The sequence below is a fragment of the Berghia stephanieae genome, chromosome 1, assembly GCF_034508935.2.
Source record: "Berghia stephanieae isolate SIO BIC M18660-M18661 chromosome 1, UCSD_Bste_1.3, whole genome shotgun sequence".
Classification (NCBI taxonomy): Eukaryota; Metazoa; Mollusca; class Gastropoda; order Nudibranchia; family Aeolidiidae; genus Berghia; species Berghia stephanieae.
In genome coordinates, this window is record NC_088360.1 from 48,379,911 (window position 1) to 48,387,850 (window position 7,940).

General features: G+C 31.1%; 1 long non-coding RNA gene across 1 annotated transcript; it reads left to right on the forward strand.

Moving 5' to 3' along the window:
- Window positions 1–695: 695 nt before the first annotated feature.
- On the forward strand, window positions 696–4,985 carry LOC144964123 (uncharacterized). The gene is made up of 2 exons (XR_013643751.1): window positions 696–1,101; window positions 4,783–4,985. It is a non-coding gene; the product is annotated as an uncharacterized LOC144964123 (long non-coding RNA).
- The last annotated feature ends 2,955 nt before the right edge of the window (window positions 4,986–7,940 follow it).

Consider the following 7,940-nt stretch of genomic DNA (forward strand, 5'->3'; position numbering starts at 1 on the left):
TGTGATCAGAATGTATAAAAGTCAAAACATGATCAGATTTATAATGCTCGTCGAAGTATTTCATAAGGGCGTCCACCATTGTTACGATAGTTTAGAACCAGTTACTAAGTTACTATGCGTGAGTACGAGGAGTAACATCACGACTGTTGAAACATATTGAAGCTAATTGACATATATATATATATATATATATATATATATATATATATATATATATGTGTGTGTGTGTGTGTGTGTGTGTGTGTGTGTGTGTGTGTGTGTGTGCCGTTATATAAACTCCGGATTATCTTTCAAATATTGTTTTCCCATCATCAATAGACGTTTTATTGTCCGTAACTTGGTGTAGAGCTCCATCATTTTTAAAAATTCGAAGTATACAATTCCTGTACAAGAAATAGTTTGTAATAAACCCCAAATTTGTATTTCTTGTTTTAATTTTATATTAATTGTTTTGGCATTTATCGCTTTGATGATATGACAACATACGACCCAGAAATTCTATCTAAACATGTTTGATACACAGACATGCAGTCAGATTTGATTACAGATGTTTTTAGTTTTCCAGATGTTTTAGTCCCTGAAGATTATGTAAGAAGCAGTAAAACTCCCTCTTCTCTCCCCCCCCCCCCCCCCCCCCCCCCCCCCCCCCCCTCCGCCTAGTCTTCCTAAAGCCACATTGATTTCTGCATGGCGGGTGGTTGGATGGGAGCATCACCCTTGAATCATATACCTATGATGTTCGCATGGGTGTACGATCCGATAGTGATGTCGTTTCTTCTCTTTACTAGCCTATCCTGCTTCTTTGGTTTGTGATTGTATTTTTGACAGGGGATATTTTTTTTTCTGTAAATCTTCTGCCTGTTTGTTCTTGGTTATTTATAATTTAGCTTATGATATCTTTAGGTTATGATTTTGATTTACATTTGTACTATTTTTGTTAGATTGCTTGTTTTTTTGTTTCAGCGGTCTCTCATATAACCTCAATTGTGTTGGAAGAGACCTAAAGCAACAAACAACAAACAACAATGATTTCTTCATGCAACGTATGGTACAGACACAGACACAGGAGAACGGCACCTATGGTGCCAATATCACTCGAAGGTATTTAATTCAAACAAAATTCAATTCTGATCACCTTTTTTTTTATCTTGCATGACATAATATTCAAAACTAGATTCTTGTGCGTTCTATGCTGTCATCGAATATAAAAATGGGGTACGATTGTCGACTACACTCATCAAATAATTGGCATGTAACATGTTTAACAACTGGTTCCCAACAATCGGTTTCAAACTCAAAATACTTTAAGAAACACCGGTTTAAGAAAAAGATCTTAACAAATGTGTACGAAATGTGCCAGAAGAGAAAGAATGAGAAATACAAGAATAAGAAATCTATCCGCCCCCCCCCCCTCCCCCCAAAAAAATATCAGTATACCTAGACTCCACTTCTACTGCATCTTCTTCTACTAATCTTCTTCTACTAAATCTTCTTCTACTACAACAACTTCTTCTACTTCATCTTCTTCTACTTCATCTTCTTCTACTTCATCTTCTTCTACTACATCTTCTTCTTTACTATATCTTCTTCTACTGCATCTTCTTCTTCTACTACATCCTCTATTATATCGTCTACTGCATCTTCTTTTTGTGCTACATCATCTTCTTTACTACCTATTCTTCCTCTACTACTACATATTCCTCTACTACTACATATTCCTCTTCTACTACATATTCCTCTTCTTCTATTTCTTCTTCTACTTCTTCTTCTACTACTTCATCTTCTTCGACTACATCTTCTTCTTCTACTACATCTTCTTCTTCGACTACATCTTCTTCTTCTACTACATCTTCTTCTTCTACTACATCTTCTTCTTCTACTACATCTTCTTCTACTACATCTTCTTTCTTCATTCTCCTTCTTCTTCTATCTCTTCTTCTTTCTTCTTCTTTCTTCTTTCTTCTTCTTCTTTCTTTTTCTTCTTTCTTCTTTCTTTCTTCTTTCTTTCTTCTTTTCTTTTCTTCTTTCTTCTTTCTTTCTTTCTTCTTTTCTTTTTCTTTCTTTCTTTCTTTCTTCTTTCTTTTTTCTTTCTTTCTTCTTTCTTTCTTTTTCTTTTTTCTTTTTTTTCTTTCTTTTTTTCTTTCTTTTTTTCTTTCTTTTTTTCTTTCTTCTTTCTTTCTTTCTTTCTTTCTTTCTTTCTTTCTTTCTTTCTTTCTTTCTTTCTTTCTTTCTTTCTTCTTTCTTTCTTTCTTTCTTCTTTCTTTCTTTCTTTCTTTCTTTCTTTCTTTCTTTCTTCTTCTTTCTTTCTTTCTTTCTTTCTTTCTTTCTTTCTTTCTTTCTTTCTTTCCTTTCTTTCCTTCTTCCTTCTTTCTCTTCTTTCCTTTCTTTCTTCTTTCTTCTTTTCTTCTTCTTTCTTCTTCTTCTTTCTTCTTCCTTCTTTCCTTTCTTTTCCTTCGTTCTTCTCTTCTTTCTTCTTTCTTCTTTTCCTTCTTTCCTTCTTTTTTCTTTTTCTTTTCTTCTTTCTTCTTTCTTCTTTCTTTTTTCTTTCTTCTTTTTCTTTTTCTTTTCTTTCTTTTTCTTTTTTCTTTCTTTTTTCTTTTTCTTTCTTTTTTTCTTTCTTCTTTCTTCTTTTTTCTTTCTTCTTTCTTTCTTTCTTTTTCTTTCTTTCTTTCTTTTTCTTTCTTTTTCTTTCTTTCTTTCTTTTTTCTTTCTTTCTTTTTTCTCTCTTCTCTTTTTTCTCTCTTTCTTTTTTCTTTCTAATTTCTTTCTTTTTTTCTTTCTTTTTTTTTCTTTCTAATTTCTTTCTTTTTTTCTTTCTTTTTTTCTTTCTTTATTTTTTTCTTTTTTTTCTTTATTTTTTCTTTCTTTTTTCTTTTCTTCAGCAAATTGACGATTGGTATGGCCATTGTGCTTACTACTTTTTAATTAGGACATTAGTCTTTTAAAAACTATTTCCATCAAAATAAACAAAGAGGTACCCGAGACTATTATCGGTTCCTCTGTCATTGCGAGTTATAGGTGTTATAATTACAACCCAACCTGTGCTATCGGAACCATAGAGAATAGTCTGTGATCGGAACCATGTGTTTTCTGGTCAATTAATTCATATGACAGAATGGAAATAGATATTTGACAGGATTTTTAAAATGACAAGCAAAATATTTACGATTCTTACTCTTGCTTTTTGGAATTCCAGAAGTATTCCCAACCGCTGCACGAGCTTGCGAGTGCGCGTTGGGAACAAAGTTCGAATTCCAAAACGCAAGACTGTAAGAAATCATTAATTTATTCTAGCCCTCAATCGATTCCTATTTCGTCATCATTGAATAAAATATATATTTGAAAATATACAAATGATAATTCTTTTTAAACAATCTGATTTTTAGTGAAATTTACGCTTGATAATCGGACACCACAATTTATTAATGTAAACACGATATCATTACGCGTTGCTGTTTAGGGAGAGGGGTGGAATAATAAACGTTAATACGTCAAAATACAAAGTATATTTATATCCATTGTTTTTTATTCCGTTGAATTTATTTTGTGAATTAGGGCTCATTTGTCAAGAGGGAATATATTTTTTTCAGAGGTCAGCTTTATGGTTCATCACGTTATACTATAATTTGCTTCCATTATCTTTGTCTTTGTGGGACGTTTAGGCGAACTGAGACTTGATTCAGCTATCTAGATTGATCCTGAGATTAGGTTCTTTCTGAAAAAAAATCTCCTACTTTTTCTTTGACATCTATAATGGCAGACAACCTCTTAAGATATTTTGATCGTTGTTGAAGTAAATTTAAAAAGTAGCCATTCAGGGCCATAAGGACCATGGAACCTGTATCTCTCCCGGTTTCTATATCGTTGAGCGGACAATAGCAATTGGTTGCTTTACTTTGGATAGTCTTCACAAAGTACTTCCGCCAGATCTAACAAACCCAGCTATCCAATTACTGCTGGGTGGTCAGGGAGTCACAAAAAAGTCGAACCTGATCTCTTTGAGTATAAATCGTATGTGTTCTACCAACTGAGCCACCGAGAACTCCATTGTAGAAGTATAGGTAATATTTAGTATTCTTTACAATAAATGGAAATATTTGAAACGGGAAAAACGGTTACCTTTTTAATATTTAGCTTTCTATGTTAATTTGTATATTTTTCAATATATTTCCCATCCTCTATATTCTATTAAAATGATTAATTTAAATTATGCCCTTTCGCAACGGTAATATTAGATACCGTCGCCTAGGCATTCCATGAAGGAATACAGATAATCCACCATACAAGATGTCTCATGTCAACTGGAATCGCCCATATTGTCCAAAGTTTTATAGATTCCCTAGACAATGAATATACAAGCTTTTTTTCTCTAGATAATCTTGTTCTTTCAATCATCAGTCGATATAGAGCTGTGGTTGAATTGGTCCGCTCAGACCCCATTCTGTGTGCCGAGAACACTTCAAGGAATAAAATAAATAAAAGAAGTAAAATTTCAACAACTCGGTATATGAATCGCTTCAATGTTATTTTACGATTTTTCTTCTTTTAAAATAACTAATAAAGACTTGGTCTGACGTGTACATTTATGCAGGTCTGACATTCGAACGCTTTGATTGGCCTAGTTTAACATTGTTGTAATAGACAATATTTTGCATCATTTTTTTAGATGTCCGACACAAGGAGCCCATAATGACTTGGATTATCAGACCTGCAAATAAGTGGACGATTTTGCCCTAAAGACACGATTCACTATTTCACAATTTTCGTTTTCTTTCATTGTAGATCACACCTTTTCAAGGAATTGCAAGTCTCCTTCAAAGAGAAATGGAAATTTGTCAAGAAGCAACTCAATTTTTCCCAGAAATATCTAACTCTTCTTTGGACAGTGATGAACATCTTCTCGTGATGAACATCTCAGAAGCTGTGTATGGTGGGATGGTGTTGTGAATTCAAGATTTTTCTCCAATTAAAGGACAGCTCATCAATTTGACGCCACTCTTTCTTGAAGTGAAGTGCATTTGAGGGGACGAGTTTAATGCCGCTCCCATAGTGGGCGGGGGGGGGGGGGGAGGGGTACATACGGTGTCTTCTATTCCCTTATATCTGTTTTCCAACATGCTTTCTGTCTTTGTCTTGGAATGAGATTACTTGGCTTTGTCCTGGTACTGGCCAGATGCCCTGGCTTAGAGGGAAACAGTCGAATGTATAGTTAGTTTTGGGAGATGATATTTGTTCATTGTAAATCATCTATCTGTTATTCACTGTATTATGCTTTCTTTATATTATATATGATTTGTAAAACATTTGAGTGTATTCCTCTTATCGGGGACCTGTGCTTGTCTGACTTTATCTTTCTGTAGAGTAGTACCTTGATTTTAACTTTTACATTTCTGTACATAGACACTTTTTTTTATCTTTCTGAGATAGTCCCTGATTTTAACTTTACTTTTCTGTACATAGCAACTTTTTTATATCTTTCTGTAATAGTCCCTGATTTTAACTTTTATATTTCTGTACATAAACACTTTTTTTATCTTTCTGTAGATAGTCCCTGATTTTAACTTTTACATTTCTGTAAATAGCAACTTTTTTATTTTTCTGTAGATAGTCCCTGATTTTAACTTTTACATTTCTGTAGATAGCAACTTTATTTTATCTTTCTGTAGATAGTCCCTGTTTTTAACTTTCATCTTTCTGTAGAAAGTCCTTGATTTTAACTTTTACATTTCTGTAAATAGCAACTTTTTTATTTTTCTGTAGATAGTCCTGTTTTAACTTTTCCATTTCTGTAATAGCAACTTTTTTTATCTTTCTGTAGATAGTCCCTGATTTTAACTTTATCTTTCTGTAGATAGTACTGATTTAACTTTTACATTTCTGTACATAGCAACTTTTTTTATCTTTCTGTAGATAGTCCCTGATTTTAACTTTTACATTTCTGTATATAGCAACTTTTTTATTTTTCTGTAGATAGTCCTGATTTTAACTTTACATTTCTGTAGATAGCAACTTTATTTTATCTTTCTGTAGATAGTCCCTGTTTTTAACTTTTACATTTCTGTAAATAGCCAATAATTTTTTTATTTTCTGTAGATAGTCCCTGATTTTAACTTTTACATTTCTGTAGATAGCAACTTTATTTTATCTTTCTGTAGATAGTCCTGATTTTAACTTTTACATTTCTGTACATAGCAACTTTTTTATCTTTCTGTAGATAGTCCCTGTTTTAACTTTTACATTTTTTTCTGAGATAGTCCCTGATTTTAACTTTTACTTTCTGTAGATAGCACTTTATTTTATATCTTCTGTAGAAGTCCTGTTTAACTTTACATTTCTGTAATAGCTTTTTTTTTATCTTCTGTAAATAGTCCTGATTTAACTTTTTCTTCTGTAGATCAGTCCTGTTTTTTACTTTTACAATTTCTGTAATAGCCTTAAATCTTTTTCTGTGATAGTCCCTGTTTTTAACTTTTACATTCTGTAAAGCAATTTTTTATATTTTCTGTAGTGTCCTGATTTTAACTTTACATTTCTGTAGATAGCAACTTTATTTTATCTTTCTGTAGATAGTCCTGATTTTAACTTTTACTTTCTGTTTAATAGCAACTTTTTTATCTTTCTGTAGATAGTCCCTGATTTTACTTTTATCTTTTGTATATCCTGATTTTAACGTTTACATTTTGTACTAGAATCTTTTATCTTTCTGTAGATAGTCCCTGTTTTTAACTTTTACATTTCTGTAATAGCACTTTTTTTTTATCTTTCTGTAAAATAGTCCCTGATTTTAACTTTTATCTTTCTGTAGATAGTCCTGTTTTAACTTTTACATTTCTGTAATAGCAACTTTTTTATCTTTCTGTAGATAGTCCTGATTTTAACTTTTATCTTTCTGTAGATAGTCCTTGATTTTAACATATTTACATTTCTGTACATAGAACTTTTTTTTATCTTTCTGTAGATAGTCCCTGATTTTAACTTTTATCTTTCTGTAGATAGTCCTGTTTTATTTTAACTTTCTGTAAATAGCCTTTTAACTTTTTACATTTCTGTAATAGCATTTTTTTTATTTTCTGTAGATAGTCCCTGATTTTAACTTTTATATTTCTGTAATAGCCGATTTTATTTTTTCTGTAGATATCCCTGATTTTAACTTTTACATTTCTGTAGATAAACTTTATTTTATTTTCTGTAGATAGTCCCTGTTTTTAACTTTACATTTCTGTAAATAGCAACTTTTTTATCTTTCTGTAGATAGTCCCTGATTTTAACTTTTACATTTCTGTAAATACAATTTTTTTTTATCTTTCTGTAGATAGTCCCTGATTTTAACTTTATCTTTCTGTAGATAGTCTTGATTTTAACTTTTACATTCTGTAATAGACACTTTTTTATCTTTCTGTAGATAGTCCTGATTTTAACTTTTATTTTCTGTAATAGCAACTTTTTTTATCTTTCTGTAATAGTCCCTGATTTTAACTTTTATCTTTCTGTAGATAGCCCTGATTAATTTTACTTTCTGTAAATCCTTTATTTTATCTTTTGTAGATAGTCCCTGATTTTAATTTTAAAATTTCTGTAAATAGCAACTTTTTTATCTTTCTGTAGATAGTCCCTGTTTTAACTTTTACATTTCTGTAATAGCAACTTTTTTATTTCTGTAGATAGTCCCTGTTTTAACTTTTCTTTCTGTAATAGCAATTTTTTTATTTTCTGTAGATAGTCCTGATTTTACTTTTCATTTCTGTAGATAGCCCTTTATTTTTTAATCTTTTTATCATTTCTGTAGATAGCAACTTTTTTATCTTTCTGTAGATAGTCCTGTTTTTAACTTTTACATTTCTGTAATAGAACTTTTTTATCTTCTGTAGATAGTCCCTGATTTTAACTTTTCATTTCTAAATAGCAACTTTTTTATCTTTCTGTAATGTCCCTGATTTAAC